Below are 24,154 nucleotides of genomic sequence, written 5' to 3'. Positions count from 1 at the left end.
GGTGCCAGCAGGGGGAGGCCGGGCGGGGACCTTCCTCGAGCCTGGGGACACAGAGCTGGGGGTCCCACGGCGAGCCTGGAACACGGCGCCGCTGTGCTTCCGGGGAGAACAAGGCCTCCGAGTCAGAAAACTCAGGTTCAAGCCCCGACTGTGCCAGCACCAGGCTGCACGGCCCTGGGAACCCACTCCACACCTCTAGACCAGTTCTCCATGTATCAGACAGGAGAGGGCCGGCAACCAAGGGATCTTGATAACTGTAAACCCACGTACATTCAGAGAATTATGACTAGATTTCACGCAATCAAAGCAATTAAGTGTTAGTGGAACACTTGAGGGGCAGAAGATAATATAAAACATGGCCTCTGCCTTCAAGAAACTTACCATCAAGAGGACAGACACTGTATGAGTCCACTTACGTGAAATAATAAGAATTATTATTTGCTGGAATAAGCAAATTCATAAAGACAGAAAGTAGAACAGAGGTTTCCAGAGGCTGGGGGTGGGGGGTGGGATTACTGCTTACTGGGGCAGAATGCTTGTTCGGGGTGATGGAAAAGCTTTGGTGGTTGCAGCACAACATTGTGAATATAATTAATACCACTGAATTGTGCATTTTAAAATGGTTAAAAAGGGGAGTTTTATGTTTTATATATATATACACACACACACACGTATATAACCACACTAAAATTTTTTTTAGGAAAGAAGCTTGTTTGGTAGAGGATACAAGGCATCGCGCAGCCAACACGGAACACCCGGGCCCTGAAGGCAGCGCCTTGCGGTTGGAGCAGCTGGAGAGGGCTCCGGCCCCCGAGGAAAGGGAAGCAGAGTGTCCTGGAAGAGGAGGCTCCGCTCAGAGCACCCCGTCCTCCCCTGGCCCCTGCCCAGAGGGTGGGTGGGTGTGAGGGAATAGCAGGGGCCGGCTGTCCTGCCTGGGCAGGTAGGGTCAGGATCGGTCAGACCTGCTTCACGTCCCGGCCCTGAACCCCTAATATGAGAATAGTCCGACGACTTGGGGAACTAATTTCCCTGAGACCCAGAAAAGTAGGAATAATAAGACTTCATATGATCATTGAGAGGATTAAATTCAAGATGCCAGTAAACCGGCCCACAGATACATGGTACCAATCAATAATCGTCAACATCAAATAAGGACTGACTGCTGGGGTGGGGGCAGAGTTTGGAAGATCATAAAACACCAGTAGAGAAATGGGGACACGTGGGTTTGGTGTTCAGCGCACTGGTGAAAGCCTAAATCAGGAGGAAGGGCTCGGCCCTGGCATGGTGGAAAGGGCACTGCCCCCAAGCCCGGCTCGGGGTATGGCCACTTGCCCTCCCCAGCAGCACCCCACGGGCTTGGAACCCAGTGCTCAGGCTGCCGGGCCCCGGAGATCTCAGCACCGACCATGCAGGGTGTCCTGTCTCTCAAAACCCCACCCAGAGAAAAGCCGGTAATGAAACTGAAGGAGCGGACGCAGGAGGGGGTACAACACAGCACAGAGCCCAGGAGAGAAGTTTCCGGCAGGGGACCAGGATGACTTGGGCTCTCAAAACCATGGAAAGGGCAGCGCCAGGTAGATGAGGGCTGGGTGAGAAGTCTGGTACATCAGCCACCAGAGATGGAGTTGGCAAAAGAAGTCCTCCACTCCTTTCATGCTGCTGGCGCTTTACAGAGGGGCGGCCCTGCCCTCAGGAGGCTGCCGTTCCAGCGGGAGCGGACAGAACGAAGCCAAGCACACACAGGACCAGCCGCATCCGTCCATTGTCCGTGGGACAGGTCCTCCTTGCTCCCACTCCCTGCTGACAACGGCTCCCCTGGTGCCAGAGGAAAAGGCACCCGACGGAGAGCAAAGTCATGAGCTAAATCCATCCACCCCCTCATCCAGAACACCAGGGAGAGAAGGCACGGTCCTTACCAGGTTCTGATCTCAGGAAAATTGGGGACAGAGCAGGGGCCCTGTAAGTAATGCACACATGCTGACCTCACCCCACCCCTCTCTGTTCCGTGCCCCCCAAACACACACCCGAACACACACATGCACATGGCAGGTCTCCCTCTGCTCCTTGACTCAGAATCCCAGGACTTGGAGGAGAGTCTGGCCTGTTTGCAGTTAAAGACGAAGAACCAGAAGCCCTGCAGGGTCCTTATCAATGTCCCTCCCCCTGGACTGAGGTAAAGGTTTTCTTCTAAGCAGAAGGGAGAGCCAGGCACACGTTCTCCTCAGGGCTCAGATAATCACCAACTCGGGTCTTGAGGAGCTGACACCCGCCCATGAATTCTCCAGATTCTTAAAGGAAAGCCAGCCTACTGTTCTGCAGCTCCAAGGATGAGCCGTCTGGCCGGGAAGCTGGAGCACGGGAGCCCCTGGGCACACGGACAGGCTGGCCTCAGCAGGGACCCTTCCCTGGCCACCGTCAGCTCACCCCTTTCACAGGGGACCCTGGTCACAGGGGAACCAATTAGTAACTGGCAGCCTTTCCCCACCTCTCCCTGCCACCACCTCCCACAGGCTTTCTGGCCCAGCGCCCTGGGCTCTCGTGACCCAGCTTCCCGGCCCCCAAGGTCCCTTCATTGCCCACCTTGGGGGCTGGGGTTGCCCATCTCTGACCGGAACTGTCCCCGCAGGCCCTTGGGCAATGATCTGGTCCACTGGGGACCCCTTCTCCCTGAACCCCTTCATCCTCTCTCTCTTCTGGTACTAGGCAGCTGTCAAGTTCCAGAAGAAAGAAATGCAGCAGCCAAATGCGCGCCCGCCCTGGGCCAGCGCCCGGAGGCCTCTCGTGGTCACCTTCTTACCGCGGCGGGGGGTCCGGAAGCCCAGGAGGGTCCGCGGCTCGTGGTGCCAGGTCACCCGCCTCGGCCGCTTTGCAACTGATGTTCTAGGTTAGGCCCCAGTCAGTGACTTCCAGAACTGCCCCCGCCCCTGCAGCTCAGGAGAGACAGGCTGCTGGGGAGCCAATCTCTGGCTCAGGCATGAGCCTTGGGCAGACTGTCTGAGGGAAGAGAGAGAGGGGAAAAAAAACAAGTCCGAGGTGAGCTGGAAGAGGGGCGGTCAAAATCCACTGCCACAGGTTCTGGCAAGAGGATGAAAGGGCAGCGGTGTTTGGGTTTCCCAAGGGAGGGCGGCGCGGGGACGGGAAACCCAGTCAGGACAGGGACGGGGCATCTCGCCCAAGGCCAGGCACAGGGAATCCAGATGGAGGAGAAAATTTTAGAGGAATAGAGTATCTTCCTCCTTCCTGCTGAGACCTCCCTCCCGGGCCCTGGTGCCACCCTGGGCTTCTATCCCGCACGGTCAGGGGACTGGATTTCCTCAGGAGAGAAGATGTGACCCAGTGCCTCAGGCAGCTGTCAGCCTGGGATAATCTCATTAGCAAGTGGGTTTTTAAATCTTGAACTCCCCATTAAACCACCCAGATCACTCAACTGAATGCAGGTTGCCCGACAGACCACTCCAGTCGAGAGCAGGTCCGGAGCTCCCACCCACTGGGCGCCAAACACAAAAACCTGGCTGAGCGCTCACTGGGATTTTTGAAGGAGGCAGAGTTAACAAGTCGCTGCACTGTCTTTTGCTTCCCCTCCTGCACCCAAGGTTAATCACTCAGGGGAGCCCTCCGGACGTCAGGCCTCGGCCCAGTGTCAGAACCCGTTAAGGAAGTGCAGGGGTCCCTGATCTGGGCAGCCGTGTGTATGCAAACGGGTCTCCAGGAGCCCCAGAGTTAAATGGAGACACAGCATGTGGGGGTGATGGAGAGACCAGGATCCCCACAGCACAGGAACTTCTGTTTCCACCTGGTCCCCATTTTTTCCCAACGCTGACATCGAGCAGCACTCTGCTTCCCCTCCAGACCACCGAGGCAGAACACTGACCGAACGCAAAGGCGGGCAGCCAGAGGCCCGGGAGGATGCGGCCAGAACGCTGCTCAAACAGAGGCTCTGCCCAGGAGTCCTAAAACGTCCTAAAACGGAGGGTCGGTTGAACGCCGAGGGGAGAACTCCCTGCTTAAAGCACGAGGGCTTCTCAGTGTGACAGCCCCTCCCCAACCCCGGCCTCAGGACAGGACCAGGGTGCTGGCTCCCCCCTGTAGGCACGGGCCCAGCTGACTCCCATGCCCACCTGGAGGCTCAGCACCTGCTGTGAATGGCTGGGTGGGGTCACAGCTGCCACCGCAGGCCCAGGCCTCACCAGCAGCAAGGCCAGGAGCCAAGCTCAAGGCTGGGACCGAGGAGACATTCCATTATCATGAGGTCTTAGCCCATTTTTTTTTCAAAGCACCTTTACTCCACTCAAATCGCTGGGAAGAAGAGAGGACAGGGATATTAACTCCCACCGTACAAAGGAGGAGAGTCTAGACCCTGAGACATTAGCGTCGGACACAGGTCACCCAAAGTCCAGGTCTAAGAAAAATCGGACACTCTATTCCTCTTGGGGAAAGGTACGGGCTATGGGGTACATGTCTCTGGGTTGGGAACCGGCCCACACCACGGGAAGGATGGAAACGCTCTGCCAGGATGATCTGACACACTGGCAACACTTGGGCTACAGTGTGGGGGTGACACTCCGACTCACACAGAGAAGCAGCTGGACACAGGCAAGAGCAGATGGACCTGAGCTTGGAGCTTAACCCTGATACGTGCGAGTGACCTTGGGCATGTCATTTACCTTCAAGACTCGATGTTCTCATTTGTAAAATGGGTTTAGTATGTTACTAACAGGGTGTTCATGGGGGCTCAAGAAGTGATGGATATGATTATTGTGAATAACTGATTTCTATTCCCAAGTGCTCCCGGTTTGACTCATAAAAGTAGGTCCTTCCACCCGAGAAGGGCGGGACGACAGGAAGGAGCAATATATCCTAAGATTCTACTGTTTCTCCAGCTTAATCTCCCAATGCTGGAGAACCCAACCACGGAAGGAAGAGGGTCGGGGAAGCGTTTGCTGGTCCCAGGTCCCACGGGCTCAGCTGGCTGGTGGGGGGCCACACTCTACTCCCTTCTCCACAGTCTTCTCCTGGGCACTTCCCAGGCAGCCCAGGGACATCTGTCATCTGGAGCCCTCCTCCCCATGGCACAGCATCTAGGATGACGTCAAGGAAGCGAGGCCTGCAGCTGGAGAGGACCTTCCCTCTTAAAGACCCTCCCCTGCCTGGGCATCCCTCGTGCTTGAAGGAGACCGGGGACAACTTCCAGTGGCAGTGGCCACTCCTCGTGGGCCCCTCTCATGGGCCCTGGCCCCCTCTGCTCATGCTTCATTTCTAGCACGTGGAAATAATGCAGAAAAGCAGCGTGACGGGGCACGGTCTGGCCCGCCAGCCGGAGCATCAGGGGTGAGGACGAGGCTCAGGAGGAAGGCAAGGGCCCCTGCCACTTGCTGCATCGTGTAGGGACGTGACAATCTGTGCCACCGTCTTCAAATTAAGCAGAAAATCCAGCACCAAAATAATGCGGCAATTAACTTTATAGGCAGTTGTAAAATACGCTCAAAGCCAACAATTATTACTACTTTACAGTTGTTTGTCCCAGGAAAACAGAAGGGGGGGGGAAGCATCGGCCTCAGTTAATCCAGTGGCAAAGTTATTCACTGCTGTCCTGATGAATGGGTTCTCGGATGTGAAAACAATACTAACCCTGGGAATGACAGGGCCAGACGTTCCCGGTCAGTGATTCCAAGTGGAGAATGACATCGGTGTGAGCGCCGCTCTGGGGGTGGGCACCAGGGCTGACACAAGGCACATCTTGCATCTGTCCGCCTCCCCCTTGTACTGGCCTCAGGTCCATCCAGCTCAAGCTGCTGTCATCACGTGGACCCCTCCAATTGCCTTGGGCCCTCATTCTCTTTGTTCCAGTTTGCTAATGCTGCTGTTATGCAAAATACCAGAAATGGATTGGCTTTTATAAAGGGGGTTTATTTGGCAATAAATTTACAGTCCTAAGGCCATAAAAGTGTCCAAATTAAGGCATCAACAAGAGGGATACCTTCAATGAAGAATGGCCAATGGCGACCAAAACACCTCTGTCAGCTAGGAAGGAACGAGGCTGGTCCTTCAGCTTCCCCAGGGAAAACTATGGGTTTCTTCTCTTAGCTTAGCATCTCCAAGCGTCCTTCTGCCTGCATCTCCAAGCATCTCAGCGTCAGCAAGATCTCTTGGGGCGGTTCTGCTCTCTCTGCTCTCTGTGTGAGCTCTCTTTAAAGGACTCCAGTGATCTAATCGAGACCCACCCTGAACGGGTGGGGCCACACCTCCATGGAAATAACATAATCAAAAGGTCTCACCCACAGTTGGGTGGGGCACATCTCCATGGAAACAACCTAATCCAAATATTCCACAAGACTGGATTAAAGCATGGCTTTTGGGGGGACATAATTTAACCAAACCGGCACACTCCTCCATCACCCAGAATGTAGCTACAGAGGCAATGAGGTTGTGTGACTTCTCTGAAGCAAAGTAGGCAGGGAGAATTTCTTTCATTTATTCAGAAAGCTTGTAAGGAATGCCCACTGGGTGCCAGTAATTATGCCAGCGCTATGGAGAAGCAAAGGCAGCAGGAGAGGGTTCCTATGCTTTAAAAACGCACGATGTGTAACTGGTGTGTGGAAAACTGCATTGTTTATTATTTCTTTATGTAATCAGTTTAAGTAAAAAGGGATATATATAATCATAAGCATTTGGTGAGTGGGGCTATTAAGTAATCTTAAGTGGGTGCGATTAGTTAGAAAGTTAGAATGATACTAGGTATCATTAGGATCTCTATCGGTGGATGTGTGTATTTGCTGGGGACCCTTTACCTTGTAATTGCCCCTCTTAAAGATTTCAAGTGAACTTGGAGGGAACTGTGGGGAGATCAACTTATTTTGGGCTAACTGGACATAGAAAAAACCCTAGCAGGAGAAAGTTAAAAGACAATCGGATAAAGAGTGCAATAGAGGCCGCTTTGCGCTGTGCAGTAACTCCAGGGACTGAGGTGGTGAGCAAAACCTTTAGACAGCCACAGGATGCACAGGTGCCCTTTGAAAAACTGTTGCTGGAATGAAATTTATAACGATGGGTGGTAATTTTTCATGGAAGTCACAGGAAAGCGATGAATAAGTATCCTTGTTTTTGCCCCTGTCAATAGCCCCCTCCTTACCCCTGCCTCTTCTCCCTGGCCTGGGTCCTCCCACCTACCCCATCCCACCTCCCTACCCCTACACCCTTCAAACTGTGATCATTTTATTGCTGTATCTCTTTACTTAATATTTCTCTCTATTTACTAAGAGTGTATTGTATCCTAAAATACAACTAATAAAGGTTTAGTGGTCAAGTTAAAAAAAAAAAAAAAAATTCACTACCTGGCTGGTGGAGGCAAGATCTGCACATGGTAAATGGGCTTCCACCCCCAGGGTTACCACCACAGATAATCTGCAGGGTGCGGGACCACAGGGTTTCCAGGCCTCTGCTGTCGCTGCACCACCCTCGGAACAAGCCAGCCACGCTGCAATCCCAGCTCCAGGTCAATGTGCAACTGCTTACGGACTGAGCCAACCCCAATGCTGACAGAGCTCTGCCGTTTCCAGGAAGGCCCCATTGCCTTCCTCCTCCCCACAGCTCACACGGACTCACCCCATTCCCCTCTTCTAGCACCACAGCCTTGACTTCTGGTAGCCGTGCTGAATTGCAGCCCCAACATGTAATTCACGCTGTTTTGTTTCCTGGCTGCTAATTCAAATACCATGCAATAGATTGGCTTAAGCAACAGGAATTTATCGGCTCATGGTTTTGAAGCTAGGAGAAGTCCACAATCAATCCATCATCAAGGCAATGCTTTCTCCCAGAAGATTGTGCCATTCTGGGGCTGGCTGCCGGGGTCTTTGGTCCTTGGCTTTTCTGTTACATGACAATGCACATGGTGGCCTCTCCTGGCCTCTCTCTTTCTTCTGTGTTCCACTGACTTTCAGCTTCTGGATACTTCCTCTGACTTTCTCTCTTTCTGTGGCCTTCCCTACAAGGCCTTCGGTAATAGGACTAAGATCCATCCTGATTCAGCTGGGCCACATCTTAACTGGAGCAACTTCATCAAAAGGTCCTATTTACAACAGGTTCACATCCACAGGAATAGATTAAGTTTAAGACCATGTTTGCTTGGGGTACCTCACTCCCCACCATATCCTGTGACTTGGAGATTTACGTAGCCTTCCGAACATCAAGTTTCCTGATCTATAAAATGCAGAATCACCCAAGTCATGCTGTGGAGTTGCTATGAGAACTCAGTGAGGTGACGTATTTCTGAAATGCGTAGGAGAGACTGGCACATTTGAGAGGCCTAGAAAAATGACCCCAATGTCAACCCTGGTGATATCAGCCTTACTGCTTCTCTGGGGATTCAACATAAGAGCAGGAAAGACCAAGGCACAAGCCCAGGGAGGCTAAGAACAGCGTCAGTTCCATGCCAGATAATGGCTGGGAGGAGCAGCAAACCTCGAATCAGGCTGGAATCCTGGCCCTACCGCGGCGGCTATCATTAACCAGTGCCATGCCAAAAGCAAGTCACCTTTGGCTTTGGCTTCTTCAACCATTAGACAAGGGACAATAATTAACCAGGTTTCTTCACAAGGGCAATGTACATAAAAAAACAAAACCATAAACTATTCACTGCAGTGCACTGTGGTACCAAGATGCCAGGCCCTGCAGAGACACTACCCCCGTCCTTGGTCTAGATGAGAAGGAGGAACAGGGAAGAAGGGGTCAGACAACATAAAGTTAAATCAAAATAAAGTAACACAGGCATCAAAGAGAAAAACAATTAGGGATAAGTTTAACAAGTGTGACTTGTACATTAAAAACTACAAAATACCATTGAAAGAAATTAAAGAAAACCTAAATATATGGAAAGACACCCCAAGTTCATGGAACAGAAGATGACGATACTCCCCAAATTGATCTACAGATTCAGTACAGTCCCTATCAAAATCCCAGCTTTTTTTTTTTTTTTTTTTTTTTGGAGAAATTAACATGCTGATCCTTGGGTTTTCCAAGGCTGACCTTGGCTCTTTGTGGCCTTCACATCAGTGGTGTCATCCCTGAAAGCTGGGTCCTTGTCCTGTGTCTGAAATCAGGTCACAAAACTCCCAGGGACTAGCCAAGAGCTGGGACCAAGCTTTGCAGGGCCTGGGACTATAGTGAAGTGATGATTGCCGACCAGTTGCTCCTGCATTTGATCCTTGGCTTCTCAAAGTCCTTTTAGCTGCTTAAAAAAAAATTGACGTGGTATATATCCATATAATGTAACAGTATTTGTCCATAAAAATAAATGGAGTACAGTTACATGCTACAACACGGATGAACCATTTGCTACAACATTACAAAAGGCTATGTTATACGATTCCCGTTACGTGAAACGTCCACACTAGGCAAAGCCACAGAGACAGAAAAGTGGATCAACGGTTGCCGGGGAACGGAGTCACGGGAGTGACAACTAAAGGCTATGGGGTTTCTTTCTGAGGTGATGACAGTGGAATTAGAAAGTGGTGGTGAATATACTAAAACCATTGAAGTGTTTATTTTAAAAGGTGAATTTTAGAGCCTCTGAATGATATCTCAATAAAGTTGTTATATAAATAAATAAAATAAAGTAATACATGTTAAGGCTTCTTAAAAAGTTAAAATCCTTGTACAGATAAAGGTTTTGCTTTTGTTTTTTAACCATCAATAAGAAGCTAATGTGCTCCTGGGCCTCAAAGAGATTTCCAGTAGGAGAGGAGGGTTTGTAGGTAAAGCAAATGCAGTGCTGGGTTAATAAAAGATGTGAGACCCTCACAGATATTTATTCATTCATTTTAAAATAACAATAAGAAACAATTACATATTACCATAGATAACATTTAACAGAACTTAACTATATTTTCCAAAAGGCCCAAAAACTTAGTGAGAGAGGCACGGGTTTCCATTTTGTACATTCTGGCTTCCTAGAAGCCAGCTGGATTCCCACATCTGCTTCTGCATTCAATCTGATGTGATGAGTTACGTTGTTTATGAAGAAAATCTGGACTCACCCAGACATGTGGTTGCAAGGGGAGGAATATCTGAAGAGCCATCCGGGATAATTGTGGACGCTCCTTGATAGAACCCCAAAATTCCACAAGCGGTAGTTGTTTGTAAAGTGGACTCTGGAAACACACGAAGGAGCTGTTCCTCCTCTGTTCCTTTAAAATCCACTGGTCCATCTTGAATTGAGAATGCGTTCCTTACCCAGCAAGATTTTGTAACCTCATATACAGGTCATTTAGAAAATATGGGTACACTGAGTTAATACTGGTCTATAATCAATGTTGACACATTCAATTATAAAACCAAAATAACACCAATCTTATCAGAAAAGTGTTTAAGCATCTAGAAGCTGTCAAGCACACACTGATGGAAATAAGTTTTCCAAAATTCTGTTTTTGCTTGAAAGCTCACATTTTACTACTGGCAACAAATACTGTCATTTGCTTTCTTTGAAGTAACCGCTCGCTACATTCACTTTCAAGAAAACGTCTGTCAGATACCCAAGTCGGAATAACCACAGTTTGTCTGTCAGTTGTTCTTTCATGTTAAAATGGTGTTTGTTCCCTGGGAAAAAAAAAAACCAGCTAGTTCAGCTCGCTACTCAAACAATCCCTCCAAAGCTTCTCCTCAAGACATTATGCAGCATGTTTACTCCCTGTTTCACCACAGAATACTAAAAAGACAAGCACACAAGTGTAGATTTAATAAAATTAATAATTTTTGCTGCTTCAAGAACATTTTTAAAGCTAGAAAATTTTAAAAGATTTTTTTTAATTTTTTATTTTGAAATAAATTCAAACTTACAGGAACAGTTGCAAAAATAATACAAACCCCATACAAAGAACTCCAGCATACCCCAACCCCCCTCCACCGATACCCCGATCCACCAACTTTAATATTTTGTCAGTTTACCATTTCTTTCTTTCCCTCCCTCCCTCCCTCCCTATCATCCATCATCTATTGCTCTGTCTTCTGAACATATGAGAGCAAGTTGCACACATCCTTGAACAAATAATATAATTCACATATACATTTCCTATGAACAAGAATATTCATTTATGTAACCACATTAAGTGTAGTTAAGAACTTCAAGAAATTTAACATTACATTCTATATTTCATTTTTTTCTTATGTCCCAGTTGTGTCCTTTTGAGCCTTTTCTCCTCTATTCTTAGATCTTGTCCAGGATCATCTATGGCATTTAATTGTCATTATCTATTTAGACTGTCTTTTTTTCCAATTGTGGAAACATATATACAGCATAAATCTTCCCATTCCAACCCCCCCCCCCCACAAGCATTCCATTTAGTGGGGTTAATCACATTCACAATGTTGCAAACCTTTCCACTGTCCATTACTAGAAATTTCCCTTCACCCAAACAGAAACCCTACACACATTTCTTGTTACTCCCCATTGCCCCTTTCCCCACTTCTCATAACCCATACTCTACTTTTCATCTCTATGATCATATTCTCTGATACTCTGTGTTTACCATGGGGCTTAAATTTAACAACTTATGTCTGTAACAATCTTGTTTTCTTTGATACCAAGTTAACTTCAATAGGACACATAAATTTTGTTCCTATACTCCTCCATTCCCCTACCTTTATGTAGTTCTTGTCAAAAATTACATATTTTACATTGAGTACAAAACCACTGATATGTCATTACACTTAATGTATTTTAGATCCTGTAGGAAGTAAATAGTGGAGTTTACAAATCAAAAATACCGCAGTATTGGTATTTATATTTACCATGTGATCTTTACTGGAAATCTTTATTTCTTCATGTGGTTTCAGTCAATTGTTTAGTGTCCCTTCCTTTCAGCCTGCACAATTCCCTTTAGCATTTCCTATAGGACTGATCTACTGGTGATAAAGTCCCTCAGCTTTTGATTATCCGGGAATGTTTTCAACTCCCCCTCATTTTTAACCTCCAGGTATTTGTGAATTTTCTAAGTCTCTGATGGTTATTGACTTCTATCTGTATGACATTGTGGTCAGAGAATGCGCTTTGAATAATTTCAATTTTTTTTTTAATTTATTAAGGCTTGTTTTATGTCCCAGCCTATGGTCTATTCTGGAGAAAGTTCCGTGATCACTAGAGAAGAATGTGTATCCTGGTGGTTTGGGATGTAATGTTCTATATATGTTTGTTAAATTTCTCTATTTCTCTCTCTTTCTTTGTTTCTCTGTTGGTAGGGCTCTCTTTAGTATCTCAAGTAGGGCCGGTCTTTTATTAGCAAAATCTCTCAGCATTTGTTTGTGAAAAATTTAAGCTCCCTCTCAAATTTGAAGGAGAATTTGCTGGATAAAGTATTCTTGGTTGGAAATTTTTCTCTCTCAGAATTTTAAATACGTCATGCCACTGCCTTCTCGCCTCCATGGTGGCTGCTGAATAGTCACTACTTAGTCTTATGTTGTTTCTTTTGTATGTGGTGAACTGCTTTTCCCTTGCTGCTTTCAGAACTTGCTCCTCCTCTTCAGTATTTGACAGTCTGATCAGAATATGCCTTGGAGTAGGTTTATTTGGATTTATTCTATTTGGAGTTCACTGGGCATTTATGCTTTGTGTATTTATATTGTGTAGAAGGTTTGGGAAGTTTTCCCCAACAATTTCTTTGAATACTCTTTCTAGACCTTTACCCTTCTCTTCCCCTTCTGGGACACCAATGAGTGTTTCATTCAAACGTTTTATTTTATCTATCACATCCCTGAGATCTATTTCAATTTTTTCAATTTTTTCCCCATTCTTTCTTTTGTTCTTTCATTTTCTGTTCTGTGGTTCTCGAGGTTGCTGAGTTGTTGTTCAGCTTCCTCTAGTCTTGTACTACGAGTATCCAGAATCTTTTTAATTTGGTCAACAGTTTCTTTTATTTCTATAAGATCATCTATTTTTTTATTTACTCACGCAATTTCTTCTTTATGCTCTTCTAGGGTCTTCTTCATGTCTTTTATATCCTGTGCCATGCTCACGTTTGTCTTTAGTTCTTGGATTAAATGCTCCAAGTACTGTGTCTCCTCTGATCTTTTGATTTTGTTTAGGTTTGGGTTATCCATATCATCTGGTTTTTTCATATGCTTTAAAATTTTCTGTTGTTTTTGGGCTCTTAGCATTTGCTTTACTTGATAGGGTTCTTTTAGGAAATGAAGAATTATTCAGACACCAATCTCTAATTTGTCAAATCTACAGCTTGGTGGCATACACCTTCTCTAACAAGTAGATGGCGTCCATGAGTCATCTATTCCCCTGAAGTCAGTTCTTCCCAATTTTGTCTTTGTGGTGTGTGGGGGTCTGATTCTTGTAGGGTCCAATTGGGGCACCAAGTTTGGGTGTGTTGTTGGTGCTGTCTGCCCTGAATCTGGGGCGTATGTCTGAGTGGTTAGGGAGGCAGGGCAGCTTTAATAATCAAACCTCCCGGGTGTTCCTGGAGATTTAAGGCTGTTGCAAGAGTCTAAACCTTCATTTGAGTCTTGACACAGATTGTCTCTGCCGCTGACCCACAAGTCCTTAGTATTGGCATAGGATCCCTGGGATTTCTGGGTGGGTTCCTCTTCCCAGCTGTGCCCTCTAGGGCTTCTACTGAAGGAAGCTGTGCTACGTCACAAGTGCGCACCGTCCCTCAAGGGACCTGCCGGGCCATGCAGGGGTGTTCACAGCCTGTTGTAAAGATGGCTGAATGGGGCATGTTAATTTCCCCCTTTTCGCACAGCTCCACCTTCCCAGCTCCAGGACAATTAGTCATTTCAGAACGCAGATTCCCGGTTTCACCGAGTGCATGGTCCCTGTGGATTTAGCAGACCTTGTCCAGCTGGTGCATCGCTGGAACTGGTGTTCTGGGTCACTTTCCAGCTTTTTTTTTCCTAGTAATTTTTTTTCTAGTATTTTTCATGGAGGTGTTTTTTCGCCCAGTCTCTCCTAGCCGCCATCTTAGGTTCTCCTCACCAATTACTTTTTGATATTTGAAATAACACTCTTTCAACAGAGCCAACGCAACATCCCGTCTCCTTCCCAGCCCTTCCCAGGTGGAATTCCCAGCCAGGGTCTCGACATCTGACCATCAAAGTGAGAGTGTTTGACTCCTGCAGAGGCTGCGAGATGGGTGGCAAAAGATTTTAAAAAATATATATTGTGATAAAATATAGACAACATAAATGTTGCCATTTTTACCATTTTTAAGTGGCATTACATTCACAATGTTGTACAACCATCACCACTATCTATTTCCAAAATTTTTAATCATCCCAAACAGAAATTCTTTACCCACTGAGCAGAAACTCCCATGCCTTCCTCCCTGCAGCCCATGGAACCTCCAATCTACTTTCTGTCTCTCTGAATTCGCCTATTCTGGATCTTTCATAGAAGTGCACCCATACAACTTGTGGCCTTCTGTGCCTGGCTTCTTTCACCCGGCACACAGTTTTCAAGGTTCACCCACGTCCCAGCACCTATCACTACTTCACTCCTTTCCGTGGCTGAGTAATGTCCCGTGTGGATGTTGCCACATTTTGTGCATCCATTCTTCCACCGTGTGGCACTCTGGTCGCTTCCACCTCTTGGCAGTTGAGAATAATGCCGCAATGGACACTGAAGTAGAAGCTGGCATTTGTGTGGCAATGCAGAACTCCGTGACTACCAAGGAACTTGGGGTCACTGCTCTGATCCCCATGATGGTGCCAGCAATTTTGGCTGCCACCGCTTCTGCACCATCAGTACAAATGTCAACACAGTGGAAGAGGCAAGTACCGTCTTAGTATTGTTATGAAAATATCATTTTGACCTCACAGATCCCCTTAAAATGGCCTTGAGCACACACAGGGTTCCATGGACCACACTGTGAGAACCACCGGCTTAGCCAGGCCCTCCCTGCTGAATAGGGGAAAGGTACATTGGTTTAAAACAACACCACAAAACTGCCTTCTTCACTTTGGGACAGAAGACAGAGATGAGTAGAGAAGAGGACAAGATTCCTGGGTTGAGTCAAGGTAAGAGGGCCAACCTCCAGGTTTCAGCTGAACAGATTGCTTCCGGTGGTCTCAAAGGCTAACAAGCAAGCCCTCCAGTTGTCTTCTCCCCTCCCTATGACACCTTTCCATTCTTTTGGCCCCAGCACAAAATAGGCCCCTGCAACCTGTGGGGTTGTTTTCCTGTCTCTACACCAAAGGCCCAGGTGGTGAGCCCACGGGATTAGGGAAAGAGGACAAGAAGGCAATTTTCCCAAATTCTGTCATCTCTGGATTTTGTCCAGTTGCCCCCAGCCTTAGCTCACCCTGGGGTATGTAGGAGGGCGGGGGGTGGGGGGTGGGGGTAGGGGCTGCTTTCCCACCAAGTCTCTGCATTCCCACCACATTCTCTTCCTACCAATTCGGAGCTTGCCTAGATTCCTGCCAACCAGCTCCTTAATTTTATTTTAACAAACGGTTTTTCTCCCCCAGCCAAGGTCTCTTGGTAGAGAGGGCCCTTATCTCAGCACCGACCACTACTGAGACCCCCGGCTGGCTCTGAGTCCGGCCCCCCCAGGATATTCAGGAAGATCATGGGAAAGGGAGGGTCCGGGTGGGAACGGATTTCTCTTCAGAGAAGAGACTGTTACAACTACAGCAGCAGTAAAGTAGCTTGGCCTGAGCAGCAGAAAGCAGAAAACAAAGTGCCATTCAGGCCCCAGAGACAAACAATCGGCCCTTATCCTCGCTTCTGTGCCAGGCCAAGGCTCCTCAGCACAGCCCAAGGGACCCGCTGGCAGCCTCTGGGTAGAATCACCCCTGGATGTGCAAGGCCCCAGGAAAATATTTTTTGTGGAACCCCTGTCTATATAAAGAACTTGAGTCACTCCAAATTAGTGGGTCAGCACCACTCTGGCAGCCCAATCTCAAGTGACCCAGCAAAGGAAATTCTGTGCTGACCAGCGGGGGCTGCCCTCCAGGAGCCAGGCCTGGATGTGGGGATCCAGGACAACCCCCAGGAGCCAGGCCCAGAGCACCTCAGAACACCTACGTGGAGAGCACCCCAAGGGCGACGCAGGTCCCAGTCGAGGCTCCAATGCCCAGCCAGGAGGGCACTGCAGGCCCCGGCCAGTCCTAGGCAGTGGAGGGAGGCTTGGAGAATCTTGAGGAAAGCATCTCTAAGCGTGGAGGTGCCTTGAGGCACAGAGGGTGGGTCTAGGGTGGCACTGGCCCTGAGGACACAGCCACAGTCGTGGGCTTGGAGGGTTAGAAGGTTGTCCTCAAGCAAGTGAGCTAGGAACTCAAAACCCAGGCACTTCTTGTTTGCCACCATCTGGGGCTTTTAAACCACCTGGGCAATTAAAACTCTCAGGCAACCCAAACACTCACAAGTTGCCAGTCTTTCTCGCTTTCCTTACAATCTGTTCTACCAGGGCTCCTACTGAGTAACCAAGTGATTTGTTTTGAATTTCACACCTTATCTCTCTTAGCAAAGACACAGGTAAGAGGTTCCAAGAGTGTGCTTGGAGTTTTCTGAGGGAAAGACTGAGCTGGCCCACAGTAAATGCTCAGCAAATATGAGGAAAGAACCAACCCACATAAATCCACAAACTGATAAACCGCTGTCAGGTGACAAAGCATTCAATTCAACATTTAAAAAAAAAAAAATTAAGTTTGTATCTATAAACTTATTTTAACATAATAATAAGCTCATCACAAGTTAACATGAATAAGCATTTTTACGAATAATAACTATATTCTCCAAAACAAAACTTTAGCAAGAAGAATGGCGTTGTTTTATATTTTTGCAACTCTCTTTAATGTCTGCATTCAGTCTGTTGTCATGTATTGCCTTGGTGGAAGCATTGAAGAAAATCCGGCCTCATATAGCCATGTAGTTGGAAAAGAGAGGACCAATTTAATAGGCTTTTCAGATCCTTGGGGACACTCTTCTTTAACAGTACACTAAAATTCAACAAAAGGTAGTTTGGTTTATTTTAGAAAAACTACTTTTAATTCTGGTAAAATATGCATAACATAAAAATCATTTTAACCATTTTAAGTGGACAATTCTTTGACATTAAGTACACTGACAATACTGGGGAACTTTTTTCCACTATCTACTTCCAGACTATTTTCATCATCCCAAACCAAAACTCATACTCATTTAGCAACTACTCCCCGTCCTCCGCTCCCCCAACCCCTGCTAACACTACTCTGCTTTCTGTCTCTACAAATTTGCTTATTCTAAGTGATTCAGAGAAAAGAAACCAGGTGTGGTGGTTAGGTTCATGTGTCAACTTGGCCAGATGATGGTGTCCAGGTGTCTGGTCAAGCAAGCACTGGCCTAACCATTACTATGAGGACATTTGTGGCTGGTTAATAAACCAGAAGGCTGGTTTATTAAATTATCAGTCAATTGACCACATCTGTGACTGATTACATCAATGAAGGGTATGTCTTCTGCAATGAGAGAATCCAATCAGCTGGATTTAATCCAATCAGTTGAAGACTTTTAAGGAAGAGAGGGAGAGGACCTTCACTACTTCTTCAGCTAACCAGCGAAGCCTTTTCTGAGGAGTTCATCAAAGTCGCCAGTTCATTTCCTGAGGAGTTCATCAAACGTCTTCATTGGAGTTGCCAGTTTGCTGCCTGCCCCACGGAATTTGGACTCGTGCATACTCACAGTTTGCATGAGACACTTTTATGAAATCTTATGTTCGTGGATAATCTCTTGTTGACTCTCTTTCCCTAGAGAACCCTAACTAGTACACCAGGCAATGTTTCTCCTTTTGTGTCTGGCTTGTTTCACTCAACATGATGTCTTCAAGGTTCATCCATGTTGGAGGATGTACCAACACTTCACTTTTCACGGCTGAATAATTCCACTGAATGGATAGACCACACTTTTTTCTCCAATTCATCTGCTGATGGACAGTTGGCTGCTTCCCTCTTTTGGCTTTTGAATGAACATTTATGTACAAATATCTGTCCAAGTTCCTGCTTTCAATTGTTTGGGGTATATAGCTAGGAGTGGAACTGCCAAGTCATATAGTAATTCCAGCTTTAACTTTCAGAGGAATCACCCAACAATTTTTCACAATGGCTGCATCATTTTACATTCCCACCAACAATGTACAAAGGATCCTATTTCTCCACATCTTCTCAAACACTTGTTATTTCAGTTTTTTAAATAACAGCCCTCCTAGTGGGTGCAAAGTGGTGTCTCCTAGTTTTAATTTGCATTTCTTTAATGGCTAATGACGTTGAGCATGTTTTCATATATTATTGGCCATCTGAATATCTTCTTTGAAGGGATGTCTATTCAAATCCTTGGCCCATTTTTTGGGTCGTCTTTTTGTCATTGAGGTGTAGGAGTTCTTTATATATTCTAGATATTAAACCTTTATCAAATATATGGTTTCCAAATACGTTCTCCCATTCTGTAGGCTGTCTTTTCACTTTCTTGCTAATGACCTCTGATGCGCAAAACTTTTTAATTTTGATGAAGTCCATTCTATCTACTTTTTCTTTCGTTCCTTGTGCTTATGGTATAATATCTAAAACTCCATTGCCTATTACAAGGTGCTGAAGCTATTTCCCTGTGTTTCCTTACAAGAGTTTTATAGGATAAGCTCTTATATTCGGGTCTTTGATCCATTTTGAGTTAATTTTTGTACATGGTGAGAGGCAGGGGTCCACATTCTTTCTTTTGCATGTGGATTTCCTGGTGTCCCAGCACCATTTGTTGAAGAGACTATTCTTTCTCTATTCAATGGACTTAGTACACTTGTCAAAATCAACTGATCAGACGGAAGACAATGCAGCATAGAGAGGAGTGGAAGCTAGTTAAGTCCCCCTGGAACAACTAATAAATAACCAGGAATGACTAGTAAATGATCTGGAATAACTGCTGGGGGACAACTGTGACTGTCCACACATCATGCACCAACCTGGATTAGGAGGAATGCCTGAGATCGCAGAGTGGAATCCGTGAGTAGAAACTGCGGACCCGAGTCGGGAGCCCCCCTCCTGCCACGGCAGCCCGAACTGCAAAGCCCCGCTGTGATAGAGAGCAGCACTCTCTGAACAAGAGAATATTCCTCAGTCCAGGTCCAACTGGAGTTTTAATTGGCAAACATGGACTGCTCAATGCAAGCTGCAAATCTCCAATGAGCAGACAGAGGCTTTCAGTGATGACTGACCTTGAAGAGCCAAGGGACATCTCTGTCCCAGGAAGAGGAGGCCAGAGGATTGCGTGCTATCTCTGGCCAACAGGTGAAACTGGGGTCCATGGACTGGCCCTGAAAGGGGGCTTTCTGTCCCTTTTTCTCTCTCTCAACCTAACCAGCGCAGTGGAGAAAGCCTCAGCCATTTTCAGTTTGCAGTGCTCTGATCCAGACAAGGGTGGAGGCAGCAGAGTCAGAGAGACAAAGAACCTATTTAAATACAAATGAAAACTCCATAGGGGGTGTTATCTTCCATAAGAGGAAAAGAGGTGGTGCCCAGCTCACTATCCGCCTTCCATTCAGAACCAGACCCCAGAGCCTGGGGGAAAACAGCCACAGGACACACCTCCTTACACCAGTCAGGAGGGACAGGCTGACAGGCACCACCTGCTGAGCAGGTTAGGAAAAGCACAGTGGCTTGAGGCCTCACAGTGTGTGTCACTCTTCTGAGACACACCTCAGGGGAACCTGATACTGAGTATTTCTTCTTTCTGGGACCTGAGCCCGTTCTCGTCTGGGAAAACCTGATTGGGGTAACCAAGGAAACCAGATGCCTAGACAACAGAAAACTACAAACTACACTAAGAAAAACAAAGTTATGGCCCAGTCAAAGGAACAAGCTTACACTTCAACAGAGATACAGGAACTGGAACAACTAATGCTAAACCAAGATATGAAGGCTATAAAGAAAACACTGGGCATACATAAGGTAGAAATCAAAAGTTCAAAAAAACAACTAGCATAATCTATGGAAATGAAAGGCAAAACACAAGAGATAAAAGACACAATAGAGACACACAACATTAGATCTCATGAGGCAGAAGAAAACACTCAGGAACTGGAGAACTAGATACCTGAAAGCCTACACACAAAAGAACAGACAAGGAAAAGAATGAAAAAATATGAGCAACAACTGAGGGAACTGAATGACTACATGAAGCAATCCATCACATACAAAGGAAGCTTGATAAGACTATGTTTGGCTTTCTCAGCAGAAACCATGGAGGCAAGAAGAAAGTGGTGTGATATATTTAAGATACTGAAAGAGAGACACCACCAACCAAGAATCCTATATCCCGCAAAACTGTCCTTCAAATATGAAGGAGAGTTTAAAATATTCTCAAACAGACAATGACTGAGTTTGTGAAAAAGATATCTGCTCTACAGAAAATACTAAAGGGAGTACTACACACAGATAGGAAAAGACAGGAGTGAGAGGTTTGGAACACAACTTTGGGTGATGGTAGCACAGCAATGTAAGTACACTGAACAAACATGACTGTGAGTATGGTTGAGAGAGAAAGGTTAGGAGTATGTGGGACACCAGAAGGAAAGAGGAAACATAAAGACTGGGACTGTATAACTCAGTGAAACCTAGAGCTCAACAATTGTGATATAATATACGAACATGTTTTTGTCATGAGGGAGAACAAATGAGTGTCAACCTTGCAAGCTGTTAAAAATAGGGGGAGATTGGGGAAAAATACAATCAATGCAAACTAGAGACTATAATTAACAGAAACATTGTATTATGCTTCCTTTAATGTAACAAAGGCAATATAGCAAAGCTAAATGCATATAAGAGGGGGACATAAGGGAGGGGTATAGGACTCTTGGCATTGGTAATGTTGTCTGACTCTTGATTCTACTTTAGTTTAATGCTATCTTTCCTTTTGTTGCTTTCTAGCTGATTTTCTTTGTTGTTGTTTTTTGTTTTTTCTCTTTTTTTCTTTTTCTTTTGTCTCTCTACCTTCTTTGACTCTTCCTCCAGCCTTGTGGAAGAAATGGAGATGTCCTTATATAGATAGTGGTGATAGCGGTGAATACACAAATACATGACTATACAGGGAACCATCATTTACTTAGGATGGAATGTATGGTGTGTGAACAAAACCATCTTAAAAAATGGGTTGATGAAGAAACCTTGAGGGCACTATATTGAGTGAAATAGACAGACACATACGGACAAATATTGCAGGATCTCATTGATATGAACCAATTATAATATGTAAACTAATAAACATGAAATATAAGTTACCAGGATATAGAACGAGTCTAAAGAATGGGGAGTGTTGGCTTATTATGAGCAGAATGTTCAACTAGGTTGAACTTAAATGTTTGGAAATGAACAGAGGTGACGGTAGCACGTTGTGAGCATAACTAACAGTGCTGAATGGTGCGTGAATGTGGTAGAAAGGGGAAGCTCAGAGTCACAAGTGTCACCAGAAGGAAAGTTGAAGGTTAAAAGATGGGAATGTATAAACAGTGAACCTTGTGGTGGTCAATGTCTGTGACTAACTGTACAAATATAAGAAATCTCTTTCATGAACCAAAACAAACGTATGACACTATAACGAGAAGTTAAAAATAGAGGGGCATAAGAGTATGACTCCCGGGGATGAATGTGGACCCGGCATCGTGGGACTGAGAGTATCTTCTTGACCAAAAGGGGGATGCAAAATGAGACGAAATGGTTTCAGTGGCTGAGAGATTCCAAATGGAGTCGAGAGGTCACTCTGGTGGACATTCTTATGCACTATATAGATAACACCTCTTAGGCTTTAATGTATTGGAATAGCTAGAAGCAAATACCTGAAACTACCAAACTCCAACCCAGCAGTCTGGACTCCTGAAGACAATTATATAATAATGTAGATTACAAGGGGTGACAGTGTGATTGTGAAGACCTTGTGGATCACACCCCCTTTATCTAGTGTATGGATGAGTGGAGGAATGGGGATAAAAACTAAAGGACAAATGGGGTGGGACGGGGGGATGATCTGGGTGTTCGTTTTTCATTTTTATTTTTTATTCTTGTTCTGGTTCTTTCTGATGTAAGGAAAATGTTCAGAGATAGATTGTGGTGATGAACGCATAACTATGTTATCATACTGTGGACAGTGGATTGTATATCATGGATGATTGCATGGTGTGTGAATGTATTTCAATAAAACTGAATTTAATAAAAAAAAAAGAAAAAAAAATAGAGGGGCATATAGGGGAAAAAATATATACCTATTGCAATCTATACACTTCAGCTAGTAGTAGTTTAACATTCTTTCATCAACAGTAACAAATGTGCTATATCAATACTATGAATCAATAATGGAGTGGGGGTGGTTAGGGGTATAAGAGGATTTGAGTTTCGTTTTTTTGTCTTTATTTCTTTTCTGGAGTAATGAAAATGTTCTAAATTTGAAAAAAAAACTGTTGATGGATGAACAGTTGTATGATGGTACTGGGGGCAATTGTTGCACAGTTTGGATCTTTGGATAACTGTATGGTATGTGAACAATCTCAATTAAATAAAAAATCAACTGGTCATAGATGGGTGGATTTATCCTTGAACTCTCAATTCCACTCAATCAGTCTATATGGTTACTTTAATGACAGTATGACACCATTTTAATTATAATAGCTCTATAGTAAGCTCTGGAATTGGGAAATGTGTAAGAGTCTTCCTTACACATTTTTCTTTTTCAAGATTGTTTCAGCTTTTTGGGGCCCCTTGCAATTCCATATGAATTTGAGGATCAGCATTTCCATTTCTTCCAAAAAAAAAGGGGGTGGGGATCCTGGAATTTTGATAGGAATTACACTGAATCTGTAGATTGCTTTAGACAGTACTGCCTTCTTAACAATATAAAGTCTTCTGATCCATGAACACAGATGTCTTTCCATTTAGTTAGGTCTTCTGTTTGGATCTTCTATCAATTAATGAAAGTGGTATATTGAAGTCTCCAACTATTATTGTAGAACTACCTATTTCATCACCTTGATTTGCCTGGACCATAATACAGGTGGTGTCCTTCCTTTGTAGGAATTCCAAACTTATATAAGGTGTAATGGTTGGGTTTATGTATCAACTTGGCCAGGTGACGGTGTCCAGTTGCCTGATCAAGCAAATACTGGCCTGTTACTGCAAGGACATTTTGTGGCTAGTTAGCAAACCAGAAGGCTGGTTTATTAAATCATCAGTTGATTGCACCTGTGGCTGATCAAACCTATGTTCAACTAATGGAGTGTCTTCCGCAATGAGAATCCAATCCATTGGATTTAATCCAATCAGTTGAAGACTCTTAAGGGAGAATAGAGAACTTTCAGCCAGTCAGCCTCTCCTGGGGACTTCATCAATGACCTTCTTTGGAGTTGCCAGCTCATGGTCTACCCTACAGAGTTTGGACTCATGCAGCCCCACAGTTGCATGACACACTTTTATAAAATCTCATATTTACAGACATCTCTAGGTTCTGTTTTCCCAGAGAACCCTGACATTGTATGCCCGTTAAAACAGATTTAAAATCTTACATTATACATTTGTCTGTTAAATTATATAAAGGGGCAGAAACCAGTTACAAAGCAAAAGCACAATGATACAGAATTTCATATTTACCCATGGAGTTACTTTTACCAATGTTTATTTCTTCTTATGGCCTTGAGTCTCTGCTATAAGAACTCCCTTTAGCATTTCTTATAGGGCAGCTTCTGGTAATGAACTCTGTCAGCTTTTGTTTATCTGCAATATGTCTTAATTTTGCCTTCATTTTTTAAAGACACCCTAGAATTCTAGGGTGACAGTTTTTTTTTTTCTTTAAAGACTTTAAATATGCCATCCTACTGTCTTCTGGCCTCCATGGTTTCTGATGAGAAATCCACTGTTAATCTTATTGGGAATTCTTTGTATGTGACAAGTCATTTTTCTCTTGCTGCTTTCAAAATTCTCTCTTTGTCTCTGGGTTTTGACACTTTTGCTGAAATGAGTCTTGGTGTACATATCTTAGAGTCAAAACCCTTCAGAGTTTGTTGAGCTTCTTGGATGTATATATTCATGTCTTTCATCAGGTTGGAGAAGTTTTCAGCCATTATTTCTTTAAATACTTTTTCTTCCCTTTTCTCTCTCGGCTTCCTTCTGGGACGCCCATGAAATGCATGCTGGTATACTGGACGGTGGCCCA

The 24,154-nt window shown here is 45.2% G+C and overlaps 1 protein-coding gene across 7 annotated transcripts in view; it reads right to left on the bottom strand.

The window, feature by feature from the left end:
- The window catches only part of PC (pyruvate carboxylase), a 112,757-nt gene that overhangs the window by 45,571 nt on the left and 43,032 nt on the right, over window positions 1-24,154 (bottom strand). The window contains exon 1 of one of the 7 annotated variants that reach the window (XM_037838063.1): window positions 2,798-3,008. The exons of 3 other annotated variants lie outside the window; for them this stretch is intronic. The gene's annotated coding sequence lies outside the window, so the exon portion shown is untranslated. Of the gene's footprint in view, window positions 1-2,240; window positions 2,427-2,580; window positions 2,600-2,797; window positions 3,009-24,154 lie in introns of those variants that run through there. 3 more of the 7 variants (XM_037838068.1, XM_037838067.1, XM_037838066.1) reach the window with 3 other exon arrangements.

This window comes from Choloepus didactylus, chromosome 6 (genome assembly GCF_015220235.1).
Source record: "Choloepus didactylus isolate mChoDid1 chromosome 6, mChoDid1.pri, whole genome shotgun sequence".
NCBI lineage: Eukaryota > Metazoa > Chordata > Mammalia > Pilosa > Megalonychidae > Choloepus > Choloepus didactylus.
The sequence above is the reverse complement of the archived record's forward strand: the minus strand, read 5'-3'. Positions and strand labels throughout refer to the sequence as shown.